Here is a 12,899-nt window from a genome sequence, read left to right on the forward strand (position 1 = left end):
GGTTTAGATTTGGATCTCCTGCGGAACTTAACACGTTTGATCCAAATCACCTAGGTTATAAATTCAATTAAATATTAGTTTCTAAAATTGGCTTCCAGTACTGCATGGCGAGGCACTTGGCCTTCTTGGATATGGGAGCAACCACCACCGACTAGACAAATCTTTTTAAGGAAAGTTAATATTTAATTTCCTTATATAACTCTAGGTTAACCAAAAGGAACAATTAAATCACAAGGAAAAAAGAAAAAGAACACAACATCGAAATTAAATTCGAAAAACAAGAATCGAATGCCTCTTGTATTTGGTATTTATACAAAGAAAAAATTAACTAGTATGATGCGGAAATTAAATACTAGTTATACCTCTTCCTTGTATGCTAAAAATCTCGAGATCTTCTGCCGTATCTCTCACCTCCTCTTAGACGTCGTGTGGGCGACGATCCTCCAAGACGAACACCACCCGGAAAGCTTCTCCTCCTTCTCTAGAATTCGGCCACCACCACCACAAAGGAGCAAAAGAGAGCAAAGGGAAGAGAGAGAGAGGGGCCGACCACTTGATGATCTCCAACAACACAATATCAATTGTTATATTTTTCAAGGCCTCCCCTTCCCCCCTTTTTATATTAGTTTCCCAACGGAAAATTATGGAAAGAGTTTTATAAAAATTAGACTCATTCCTATTTCCTTTTAATTTTTTTCTTTTTCTTTCCTTTTAATTAATCAATCCTAGATTGGTCTATTAATTAAACAACTATTTGTTGATGTTTAATTATTGACCGGCCCCTTGCTTGGGCACCAAGCAAGGTGGTCGGCCACTTATTAAAAGGGAAAGAAAAATTTTTTATAAAATTTTAAAAGAAGAAAACTTCTTATAAAATTTTACAAACTCTTTTTTTTTTCTAATGTGAATATCAAAAGGAAAGTTTTAAAATTTAAAACCAAGTTTTAAAATTTAAAACATCTCTAATAATATTTCTTTTTAAAAGAAAGTTTTATAAATTTTACAACTCTCTTTTAAAACATTGTGGCCTAATTTAAATTAGGAAAATTTTCTAAATTTTTAAAATATCTCTTTTTACAAATTGTAAATATCTGAGGAAATTTAAAAATTTAAAAACAACCTTTCTAATTTAAACATTGCGGCTGGCCCCCTTGCCCAAGGCAAGGGCCGACCACTTCTAGAGAATATGTGGCCGGTCATTGCTTGGTCACCAAGCAATGAACCGTCCCCTTCTTGGACACCAAGATGACTTTTCTTTGGATGGACTTGAGGCTTTATTGAGGTTACAACAGGGACCTAGAGGAGAAATTGGTTTTGGCCTTCCGATGAGCTCGAGTATCCCGTGCTCGTCCCGAGCACACAACTCAAGTTCATTGATAATAACTCATTCCACTAGAAAGTTATTACCGCACTACCGCACCAATCCCAAATTACATTATGGGCTCCTTATCATGAGTGTGTTGGTCTCCCTGTGTTTAAGATTACGAATATCCACTAATTAAGTGAGTTACTGACAACTCATTTAATTAATATCTAGCTCCAAGAGTAGCACAACTCAACTTTATTGTCATGTTGGACTAGGTCCACCTGCAGGGTTTAACATAGCAATCCTTATGAGCTCCTCTTGGGGGCATTCTCAACCTAGATAACTAGGACACAAATTCCTTCTATAATCAACAACACATACTATAAGTAATATCATTTCCCAACTTATCGGGCATATTGATTTATCGAGCTAAACCTCACCCTTTGATAAGTCAAAGAAATAAATATTAAATATACATTCTTGTTATTATATTAGGATTAAGAGCACACACTTCCATAATAACTAAGGTCTAGTTCTTTTACTAAATCAGTACAAAAAGAACTTACTTAAATGATCCTACTCAATACACTTAAAGTGTATCAGTGTAATTTATTAGTCAAGATAAACTAATACTTAATTACACTACGTCTATTCTGATGGTTTGTTCCTTTCCATCTTAGTCGTGAGCAACTGTTTATAATTTATAGAGAACCGACAACATGATCTTCTAAGTGTGACTCCACACTCCATGTTATCTACTATATAAATTAATTGAACAATTACATTTAACAAATAAATGTAAACATTTGACCAATGTGATTCTTTATTTCAAAATAAATGTGTACAAAAGCTAAACTTTTAAGTATACACTCCAACAATCTCCCACTTATACTAAAAGTCTAAGTTGCCATATATGTTGCCATACATCTGATTCTCATCCCCTCCACATGCCAATCAAAAGCTTTCGCCGGAAGGGCCTTAGTGAAAGGATCTGCCAGGTTATCTGCTGATGCTATCTTACCGACGACAACTTCTCCTCGCTTGACGATGTCTCGTATCAGGTGGTACTTGCACTCTATATGTTTACTTGCCTTATGGGCTCATGGTTCCTTCGAGTTTGCAACTGCTCCACTATTATCATAATAAATTATGACGATCTTGGGCAAACCAGGTGATCCTGTCCGATTGCTGAATCAACGGACGCTGGGCACGTTGCGCTCTCCAATAGCTGATGAGTGTCTCCGATCGTCCGCAAGAACCGCCGACGAACCTGCACCAAAGTCGGGCCGGGAAGGGGTTCCCGGCGACGACCCTCCGACGCTCAAGTCAAGCAAGCAAATAGTGGCATGAATGGCTCCGAAAGTGTTAAAAACGCGTACCTCCGGCGAAGTATGAGGCTCGTTATATAGGATGATGAAAGAGTTCCTGTACGTCCACTGAGGCATGTACATGTCCGCAACCCATACTTCGGCGTGTGTCTGTCAGAGAGCTTACCTGACGCCATACTGCTACAGTCCCCTCGTGCCTTCGATGGGACAGCAAGACATCCCGCTGTCAGACTCAGAGTATGGCCTAGCCATACGACTTGACAGCTGTCATAAAGTGTTCACCTTTCTTTACTGATCACCATTAGGGGCGTCTGACCGGCTGGGCGGGGAGTTCGTCCGGCCGGATCACCATTCGGAGAGTCCGATCGGCTAGGCTAGGCGTCTGACCGGCCTGCCGCTTGGCTCCTAGATATTGTTTCAACTGAGCGTCGGCACCTTGATTCCTGTCAGGACCCCTTTTACTGTTGGATGTTCGCCGTTCAGACCATCAGTCTATTATTTTCTCCCGAGTCCGGTCGGCTGACCCTTCTCCGGGGGACTCCTTGGCCCTTTGATCTCCACTTGGCGTTGACTTCTCGCAACGGGGTCCCCTACTTTGACCACCGGATCACTTGCCTTCCCCTTAAGTCTAGTCGAAGGAGGCGAAGTCTGACTGACTGGACTGCCGATCGGATCGAGTGATGACTGATACTTCAGTCCGATCGGATGAGCTAATGGATGTGCAGCCGCTCAGCGATACCTCATCCGTGCCTTGCAATTTATGCCGAAGCCTCTACCAACCACGTGCGTTAACCCGTAACCTGCTGACACGTGGCCGCTACTCTCTTGTCAGGGTATGGCGGTGGCGTCACATCCGATGGGACAGCCGCCGTTTGAAATGAACGGTTGGATCGTAACCTCGTTATCGTCGACCTAGATCCGACGGTGGAGGCCGCTCGGCCCCATCCCTATAAAGTCAGACCCTCTCCTCCTTTCCGCATTCTGCCTCCTTCGTCTCCGGCTTCCACTACTCCATTTGCTCCGGCGATCCTCCGTCTCTGCTCATTTGGTGCATTCACCATCTCGTTGAGTGTGGGATCATATCTCAACTTACTCCACCTGGAACACCACAATGGAATGATGTATCAGAAAGAAGGAACCATACTTTATTAGATGTAGTACGATCAATGATGAGTCATATAAATCTTCCTACTTTCTTTTGGGAACATGCTCTAGAGATGGTCGCTTTCACAATTAACCGAGTTCCATCCAAGGTCGTCATAAAGACACCTTATACGATATGGACAGGGAAGAATCTCAAGATGTCTTTTATGAAGATTTGGGGTTGTGAGGCTTACGTTCGACGATAATTCTCAGATAAACTAGGACCTAAATCAGACAAGTGTTATTTTGTTGGATATCCCAAGAAAAGAAAGGGATATTACTTCTATAATCCCACACAAGGCAAAGTGTTTATTTCCATAAATGATGTCTTTCTAGAAAGGGAGTTTATTTCTAGAAAAACTAGTGGGAGTGAAGTCAATCTTGAAGAAATTCAAGATACATAAACTAGCACCGATGTCTTGATGGAAATTGAACAGGCACCACAAGATGTTGTGGATCAAGATTTTGTTACACCACAAAAAGTTGTAGAACAATAACCTGTTCAAGTAGCACAATCTCTACGCAGCACTGATAGGACCCGTCATCAACCTGAGAGATATTATTTTCTCTCGTCCGAAAATAGTGATGTAGTGCTAGTTGGTCTCAACGAGCCTACATCTTATCAGGAAGCTGTACAGGACCCATATTTGAGAAATGGCTAGAGGCAATAAAATCCAAAATGAAATCCATATACACTAACCAAGTATATGTTGGTTGCTACTCGAAATATCATACCGATTTCCCTGTACAAAAATTTTGTACAAGTCCTGAACCTTTCCTAACAACCTATTGTGTTCTTTAGAAATTAAATTTGGAATCGCAAACAGAACTTAACATTATTGATTCCAAATTCAACTTATCTGTTCTTAGAGGTTTAGACTTGGATTGCAAACGATGCTTAACATTATTAATCCAAATCCACCTATGTTACAAATTTGATTAAATATTTATTTCAGAGATCGGCTTCCAGGTTAAACATGGCGAGGCACTAGGCTTTCTTGGGTATGGGATCATCCACCACTTCCTAGACAAAGCCTTTCAATGAAAATCAATATTTAATCTCCTTATAGTAACCCTAGGTTTAACCATTAAGAACAATCGAATCAAAAGATTGAAAAACAAAAGAAACACAAAATCGAAACATAAATTCGATAGCCTAGAATCGTTAGCCTCTTGTATTTGGTACTTCAATATCTAAACAAAAGAATGACCTAGTTATGATGTGGAAACTAATAACTAGTTATACCTTTTGTAGCTTATAGACTTCACGATCTTCTGTCATATTCCTCTTCTTATCTTGAACGTCGTGTTCATGACGATCTATTGAGATGAGAATCCACCCAAGCCTCCTTCTTCTCCTTGCAAGTTTCGGCCACCAACAATCTCCTTGAGATGAAGAACTTCGGCCACCAACCAAGCTCGAAGGGATGCTAAGAAACAAAGCCTCCTTTCTCTACTTCTTCTCCAAGCTAAATCCAGCCACCAAAATCTCCCCAAGAGTTGATACTGCCGGCTACCAAAGAAGAAGAAAAGGAGGAGAGGAAGGATGAGGGCTGGCCACCACCAAGGAAGAGAAGAGAGGAATAATAGATATGTATTGTAAGGTGAGGCACCTCTATCCTCTCTTTTATATTCCTTGGTCTTGGTAAATAAGGAAAGTTTTAAACATAATTAAAATATCCTTATTTTCCTTATCAATGGCTAATAAGGAAATTTTAATTAAAATTTTCTCTTAATCCATCTTATGGCCGGCCCCTACAAGTCCTCCAAATAAGGAAAGTTTTAAACACAAAATTAAAACTTTCTAATTTGTTTTCGGAAATTTTTTAAATAAAAATTTCTCTTTTAAAATTCCCTTCATGGTTAGTTATAAAAGGAAACTTTTATAAATTAAAATATCTCTATTAAAACATGTGGATGATTACAAAAAGGAAAGTTTTCTCCAAAATTAAAATCTTCCTTTTAACTACAAATAAGGAAAGATATCAAACCTTTCTCTTAATCCTTTGTAGAAACTATAAAAGGAAAATTTTAATTTTAAAACTCTCTTTTAAATCAAGGCTTCCACATAAGGAAAAATTTTAAAATTAAAATCCCTTTTATTTTTATTGTGGTCGGCCACCTACTTGGGCTCCAAGCTAGGGCCGACCACCACTTGAACCCATCTCTCCTTGGTTTGGCCGTCCCTAGCTTGGGCTCCAAGTTAGGCTTGGCCGACCACCTTAAGGTGGGCAAGAAGTTCGGTTTAGGTGGGTATATGACTTTATAAATAAGAGGCTACAACAGGGACCGAGAGGAGGAATTGGTTTTGATCTCCTGATGAACTTGAGCTTCCCGTGTTCGCCCCGAACACCCAACTCGACTTCATCAATAATAACTCATATCACTAAAGAGTTATTATTGAACTACCACACCAATCTCATATTACTATATGGGCTCCTTCTTATCATGAGTGTGTTAATCTCCTTGTGTTTAAGATATCGAATGCCCACTAATTAAATGAGTTACTGACGACTCACTTAATTAATATCTAACTCCAAGAGTAGTACCACTTAACCTTATTGTCATGTCGGACTAAGTCCACCTGCAGGGCTTACATGACAATCCTTATGAGCTCCTCTTGGGGATATCATCAACCTAGATTGTAGGACACAGTTTCCTTTTATAATCAACAACACACACTATAAATAATATTATTTTTCAACTTATCAGGCCTATTGATTTATCGAACTAAATCTCATCCACTGATAAATATATGTGATTGTTATTATATCAGAATGAAGAGCACACATTTCCATAATAACAAAAGTCTTGTTCTTTTATGCAGTCAGTGTAAAAAGAAACTACCTTAAATGGTCCTGCTCAATACACTCAGAGTATACTAGTGTAATTTTATAGTCACACTACAACAAAAATATTAAAAGACAACGGTTAAAAATCGTTGTCGTAGACCCTTTAAAACTGTTGTAATTGGCAGTGTTGTTAAAAGTGGGGGGCTACGACAACGATTTTAAACCGTTGTCTTTGAATGAAAAGACAACAGTTTTGCAATGGTTTTAAACCGTTGTTTTTGAATGAAAAGACAATGGTTTAAAACCGTTGTTGTTTAGAGCATTTTACTATAGTTACAACCATTTTTGGGACTACGACAACGGGTTTTAACCGTTGTCTTTGAGGGTGATAGACAACAACAACGGTTTTAAACCATTGTCTTTTAAATTATTATCTTTTAATATTAATATAGTATATTTCAATATAAATATATAATAAAGAATCATAATCACAAAAGAAAGAATATTCTCCACATCAATGTCATTCAAAATGTTACTTATATAAGAATTACAATCACAAAAGAAGAAACATGTCTAATATTCAAATAAAATTTATCCCAATACAAATAAACAAATAAACTCCATTTACAACTAATGAACAATAGTCAAAATACTAGAAACTTGTGATGGTGATTCATGTCATGTAGGATTGCAAGTAATTATTGTCAACCCAAGCCTCATCACAATCTTCAACTTGTAGAATTTCATTGGACTCCTCTTTCTCACTTGTTGATTCTTCCATATCAACCTTTTCCAACATTGTTGATCATCAATTCCATAATAAATCCAATCTTCCCACACCAGCTCCATCAAAAGTTCAATCTTTCCAGCCCTTTGATAAGGCACCAGGAGATCTCAACATATAAAAAATGCACATGAATACTCATTTTCATTGGATTAGGAGTCTCCAATACTGAAGCTGAAAAATGCACATATGAAAATGCTCACCCTTGTTTTATCTCATATAACATATAATAGAGTGGTCTTATGAGGACTAAACAGTCTCAACATCACCTGTCATGAAGTAAACAAAAGCAACTAAGCAAAACTCAAATTAAAAGTATATGTAAAAAAAGTTGTAAGATGGGAATAAGAGTAAGATAATAAAAGATAACCTGGAAGACTGTCTTTAAAAGAGACTTGTTTACCACTTGTTCTCAACCAATATCATGGCACCACCTATATCATAGAGGCAAATGCTCACCCTTGTTCTAGACAAAGGTAGCGTTTGACACATAATGAAAATGAACTTACATGTTTATTAGAACTATATCAGAAACTGCTAAAGCAAAAAGAGCACTCTGCTTCTCAAAGGCAGTATCATCTTGAACAAAGTAGAAATACAACTCAAAGTTGTGTTATCGACAAACTGATAAATGGAGTAAAAAAGCCAATTAAGGTAAATAAAGGAGAGAAAAGGTAAACAACTACAATTGTGAACTAGATTCAACAAGCTTATACTCAGATGTTTTCAAGGTGATTGCTCTACAATTCAAGTCCTCAGCATTACAAACAGAGCTTCTTAATTAACTTGTTAATGAAAACTACATGATTCTTAACCAACTTCATAAAGTATCAAATGGTTGCAATCGTGACAGCGAGCTTTCTAAAAGAAAGTCTTGAACAAGTTGAATTTCTCATCACATTGATTAATTTTGTTAAATTTCTTTGTATTGGAATAAATTTTATTTGAACATGAGACATATAATATAAAAAACTTTGAACTTAAAAGAAATGAAATGTAATTGATGTTTAATCGGACCAAATTTCAAGATTGCATTAGTTGCATTAGTATCATCTCCTGAGAAAAGATATATAATCAGTTGCATTAGTACCATCTCCTGAGAAAAGATAACTAAGGAAAATAGGCATGCATGTTATAGAGAAAATTCAGAAGACCACATATTTTTGATTTGGAGCAAGTCTATATAAAACATGCACTATACATTACCCTCCAATGCAATGGAGCAGCCAATCAACAGGAGCCACATTTATAGCCTCCTCACAGTTGAATCCAGAATTGAAACTAGAATGATATGCTCGTGGGAACGTGAGAACAAATTCTCCTTCATTTTGAACACAACGATATACAGGTACACCTTCCAACCTTAAAAGAGAAGGTCAAAATTGTGTCACCTGATAAAAGAAGGATTAGTAAAAAGAGATATTCTAGCACAGAAACTAGATGTTTAAAAATATTTCCAAGTTTTAATTTCATTAACAGATACATTTAAAATAAAACACGCTTATAACAGTGCATAAAAAAGGAATGAATATTATTGTAATAGGATTACAATAACCAAACATATACATACAAGATTGTGCAGCAAGTCCGATTGTTATTCAAACAAATCTGGCATATTTTTTTCATAGCTTCCTCTAATTTTAAGGCATCTTTCCCTGCGACTCCATACCATATTTTTGGTGCATCCCAGTGCATATAGTTTAATGAGTATAGATGATGATCTTCCACATGCTGTTAACAAAAGAAACATCAATTAGCCTATAAGTCGAAAGTAAAGAATTATGCATTTGCAATGTACAAATTTATTAGATGCCAATTCTAAGGCAAGTTTATTAGATGCCCATTCTATGGCAGCCTCATGCCACATGTAAGCTATGGATTTGCTGAGTGTGTGATCTGAGAAATACCATCTTACCCAACAAAAGGAGGAAAAGCACATTCCAACATACAACCATGGCACTAGAACACCAGAAATGTCTCAACTTTCAAACGATAAAACAGATCCCGGAAGCCGAGGGAAGTTATTTAAATTCCATCCAGAACTCATATACTGATCCCCTAGTGTTTATACCTTCGCAGAGGATAACTCTTTGGGAAAGCCACTACTGAAAACCCCAGTGTCAAAATCAACACCATAAAGAACCTAAACAACCAAAGTCGGCATATGAGTTAGAGTTCTACCTGGCTGCAGGTTTTGGTCGAAACCAATATATGAATAAAGTTTCTAATATTAAGGTATGGAAACAACAAAGGTTCAAGGAAAGAAGAAAGTGGATACAACACATTAAAGTTGTGAAGCCAAATTGTGAAATAAATCAACGGATGAAAATGTATTATGATTATGTATGTCTGCATAGGAAATAGGCCAATGAAGGACAAAACCAAGATACAAAACTAAGTTTATGCCAATGCCATTGAAAGCAATACCTTCCAGGAACGAAAATGCTGCAACATCAACATAGCATATTACTAATGTTCAAGTATTTAGGAATATATGATTGTTCAATTAATTTTCATAGGATGTACTACTAGATATTGTTAGTATCCTTGATAAGACAAAGGCTATCACATAAAGTATGAGAAAAATATAATCGATACTTACCTAAGATTATTGGTGGTGCCTTGGAGATAGAAGTTACACTTTGTAGCTCATATCTTTCATCGATCTCCTCAGAACCATTGTCTTCAAAATGCCTTGATGATTGGCTCTGCAATGAGTGTCCAGGTAACTAGTAAGTAATGAACTAGTATCTCGTTTTGCCAGTCCATACGAGATCATCATACTTCTAGAATCTAGTCACACTAAAAGCACTCCAAATACTATTGCATGATTTTGTTTAACTTTTCAAATATACATAAAGGGAAACAATGATGTAGCTAGGATTGTTCGAGTTAGATCAGTATCGGCAATAGTCTATCTATTAACAAAAGTGCAGACAATGTGAGACTAAACCGAATGTTTGGGACTAAACCGAATATTAGACACAATATTTAAACTAAATCTGGTCTTTTCCGAACCCCTCTCTCTATATATATAATTAAACATGTTACTCCTAATTTAATCATATTCAACAAAAATAAATTAAATACCAACAAAAATAAGTAATAATTTGTATATATAATTTAATTATGTATTCAGGTATTCAGGTAATCCTTCCATTATTCAGGTCAAAAATCAAATCCTCAATCGAGTTCATAAAAAATTGTCATCTCTAGACCTAAATTATGAGAAACTTTACCAGTACAATACCCTTTGCATGAGGGGTCAGGTGATCCTAAATAATAATATTCTTGATCTTATATGAATCTTAATTCATCTTTCATGTAACACTCCACTGGTAATAGAATTTACTAGGGAACTCATTTTCTTTTACCAAAAATCCCACACAATCAAAACTAAAATCCCACAATCTAAGAACTATGACAAGCTTCTTATGGAAATATAGTAATATTCCAAGTGCAAATGAGCAGATACAGTTGATTCCAATATTAGTTGTAACTTCTGGACAAGCAAGCTATATGATCAATTATTTCATTTGGAGATGTACTGTGGGTGGCAGAGCCTTCCTAAGTATCCTGGCACATTCCCACTTTCATCCTGCAAAAAATGAACATTTTGATCTAAATAACTTGGAACCAATTTCCAGCAATAAAATACGGTGCGAGTACTTGAACAGAATCGCCCTGTCAAATAAGGATGAGAAAATGCTACTAGAATAGTAGTATTCCAGAAATGGTTTTTAGGAGCAACCTCAATATTGAGTACTGAGAGCCATGCCAATGCACACAAGGATAAGCAAATCAGAGTGGGATAACCAGGCATTGCATACCTTTCCAATCTGAAGGATTCCTCATCGACAATAACTGGAGGAATATTCCAGGTGCCAAATGCATGACCAGAAGTTAACCCTCTTGAAGGAAAAAAAGAAATGTGAAAGTTACACCAATTAGTATCGATGTTAAATACATTTGTTGGCAGTCTGGTTTGCTCAGTAAAATTGCCTTCTCTTGCCGATACTGATCTAACTCAGACTATAGATGAAGCAAAAGTGCAGGAAAAATATAGAAATTTCAACCATGGAATGGACTTATTAACCCTAGATGGCAAAGGGTTCTTAGGAGCCCACTAGCGAATTTACCAACCTACAAGAACAAGTAAAAAAATTAAATTCAAGTTTCTTCAGAGGTCGGAACAAGATTTAATTGCTAAATTGCCATCTTTATTCATGATCAGCATGAACAAAACGACAATGAAAAAAGCGGTAGGAAAGGAGATCTGAGAGCCACCTTATCCAGCAGAGGACTTCTTTCGCCACTTTCCAAAGAAACTCCATCATCGTTCTCCATGGATTTGAAGCTAGCCAAGGAGGATGGTTAAAGCCCCTCCAGCTGGGGATTTTTCATCATCATCCTCTGGATCATGGAGCCTCCGTTGCTGATCCCCCCTGGTTGCTCCTACGCTTGTGGCCTCCGTTGCCCATCTCTCTCCCTCCCCGCGACTGGTTCACTACGAGTCGTGAAGGGCGATGAGTTTAGGGCTTGGAGAGGAAAGGAGAAGGGGCAGCAGGTTTAGGGCTTGGAGAGGAAGGAGGAAAAAAACGTGAAGTAGGTGAAGAGATCATAGTTTGAACGAAAATGCTTAGGGATCAAGAAGGTAAAGGGAGAATGCGGCGACAAAAAATTTTGAGGAGAGGGAAAGAAAAAATACGGCGGCAAAAAATTGCGAAGGAAAAAACAATGATATTCAACAACACTTAATAGACAACAGTTTTCAAAAATCATTGTCGTAATCCCCAAAAAAATACACATAGACAACAGTTTTCAAAAATTGTTGTCGTAGCATTTAAAAACCGTTGTTGTAACAAAAAAAAACATAAATAGACAACGGGTTTTAAAAACCATTGTTGTAAGCAAAAAAAATTTCTAAAAGACAACGGTTTTAGTTAAATCCGTTGTTAAAAGGTAAAAAGACAACGATTTGGCATAAAACCATTATCGTTTGAGTGTTGTTGAATGAGGATTTTGTTGTAGTGTCAAGATAAACTAATATCAAATTACACTACGACTATTCCAATGGTTTGTTCCTATCCATCTTAGTCGTGAGCTACTATTTATAATTTATAAGAAACTGATAACATGATCTTCTGTGTGTGACACCACACACCATGTTATCTACAATATAAATTAATTGAACAACTACATTTAGCATATAAATGTAGACATTTGACCAATGTAATTCTTTATTTAAAATAAATGTTTACAAAAAGCTATGCTTTTAATATACATTCTAACAGTATGGACTTTGGTTGATCCACCTGAAGGGATCAAACTCATTGGGTGTAAGTGGGTCTTCAAGGTGAAGAATGATATGGATGGGCACATGCATACCTATAAAGGTAGATTTGTAGCTAAAGGATTCAAGCAAATTCATAGTATAGACTATGATGAAACCTTTTCACCAGTTATGATGCTAAAGTCTATTCGGATCATGCTTGCAATTATAGCTTATTATGATTATAAGATCTGGTAGATGAATGTCAAAACTA

At 36.9% G+C, this 12,899-nt stretch overlaps 1 long non-coding RNA gene across 1 annotated transcript; it reads right to left on the minus strand.

The window, feature by feature from the left end:
• Positions 1–10,016: 10,016 nt before the first annotated feature.
• Positions 10,017–11,766, minus strand: LOC122049098. The gene is made up of 2 exons (XR_006130823.1): positions 11,641–11,766; positions 10,017–10,061 (listed from the first exon to the last, which is right to left on the minus strand). It is a non-coding gene; the product is annotated as an uncharacterized LOC122049098 (long non-coding RNA).
• Positions 11,767–12,899: the final 1,133 nt, after the last annotated feature.

This window comes from Zingiber officinale, chromosome 2B, assembly GCF_018446385.1.
Source record: "Zingiber officinale cultivar Zhangliang chromosome 2B, Zo_v1.1, whole genome shotgun sequence".
NCBI lineage: Eukaryota > Viridiplantae > Streptophyta > Magnoliopsida > Zingiberales > Zingiberaceae > Zingiber > Zingiber officinale.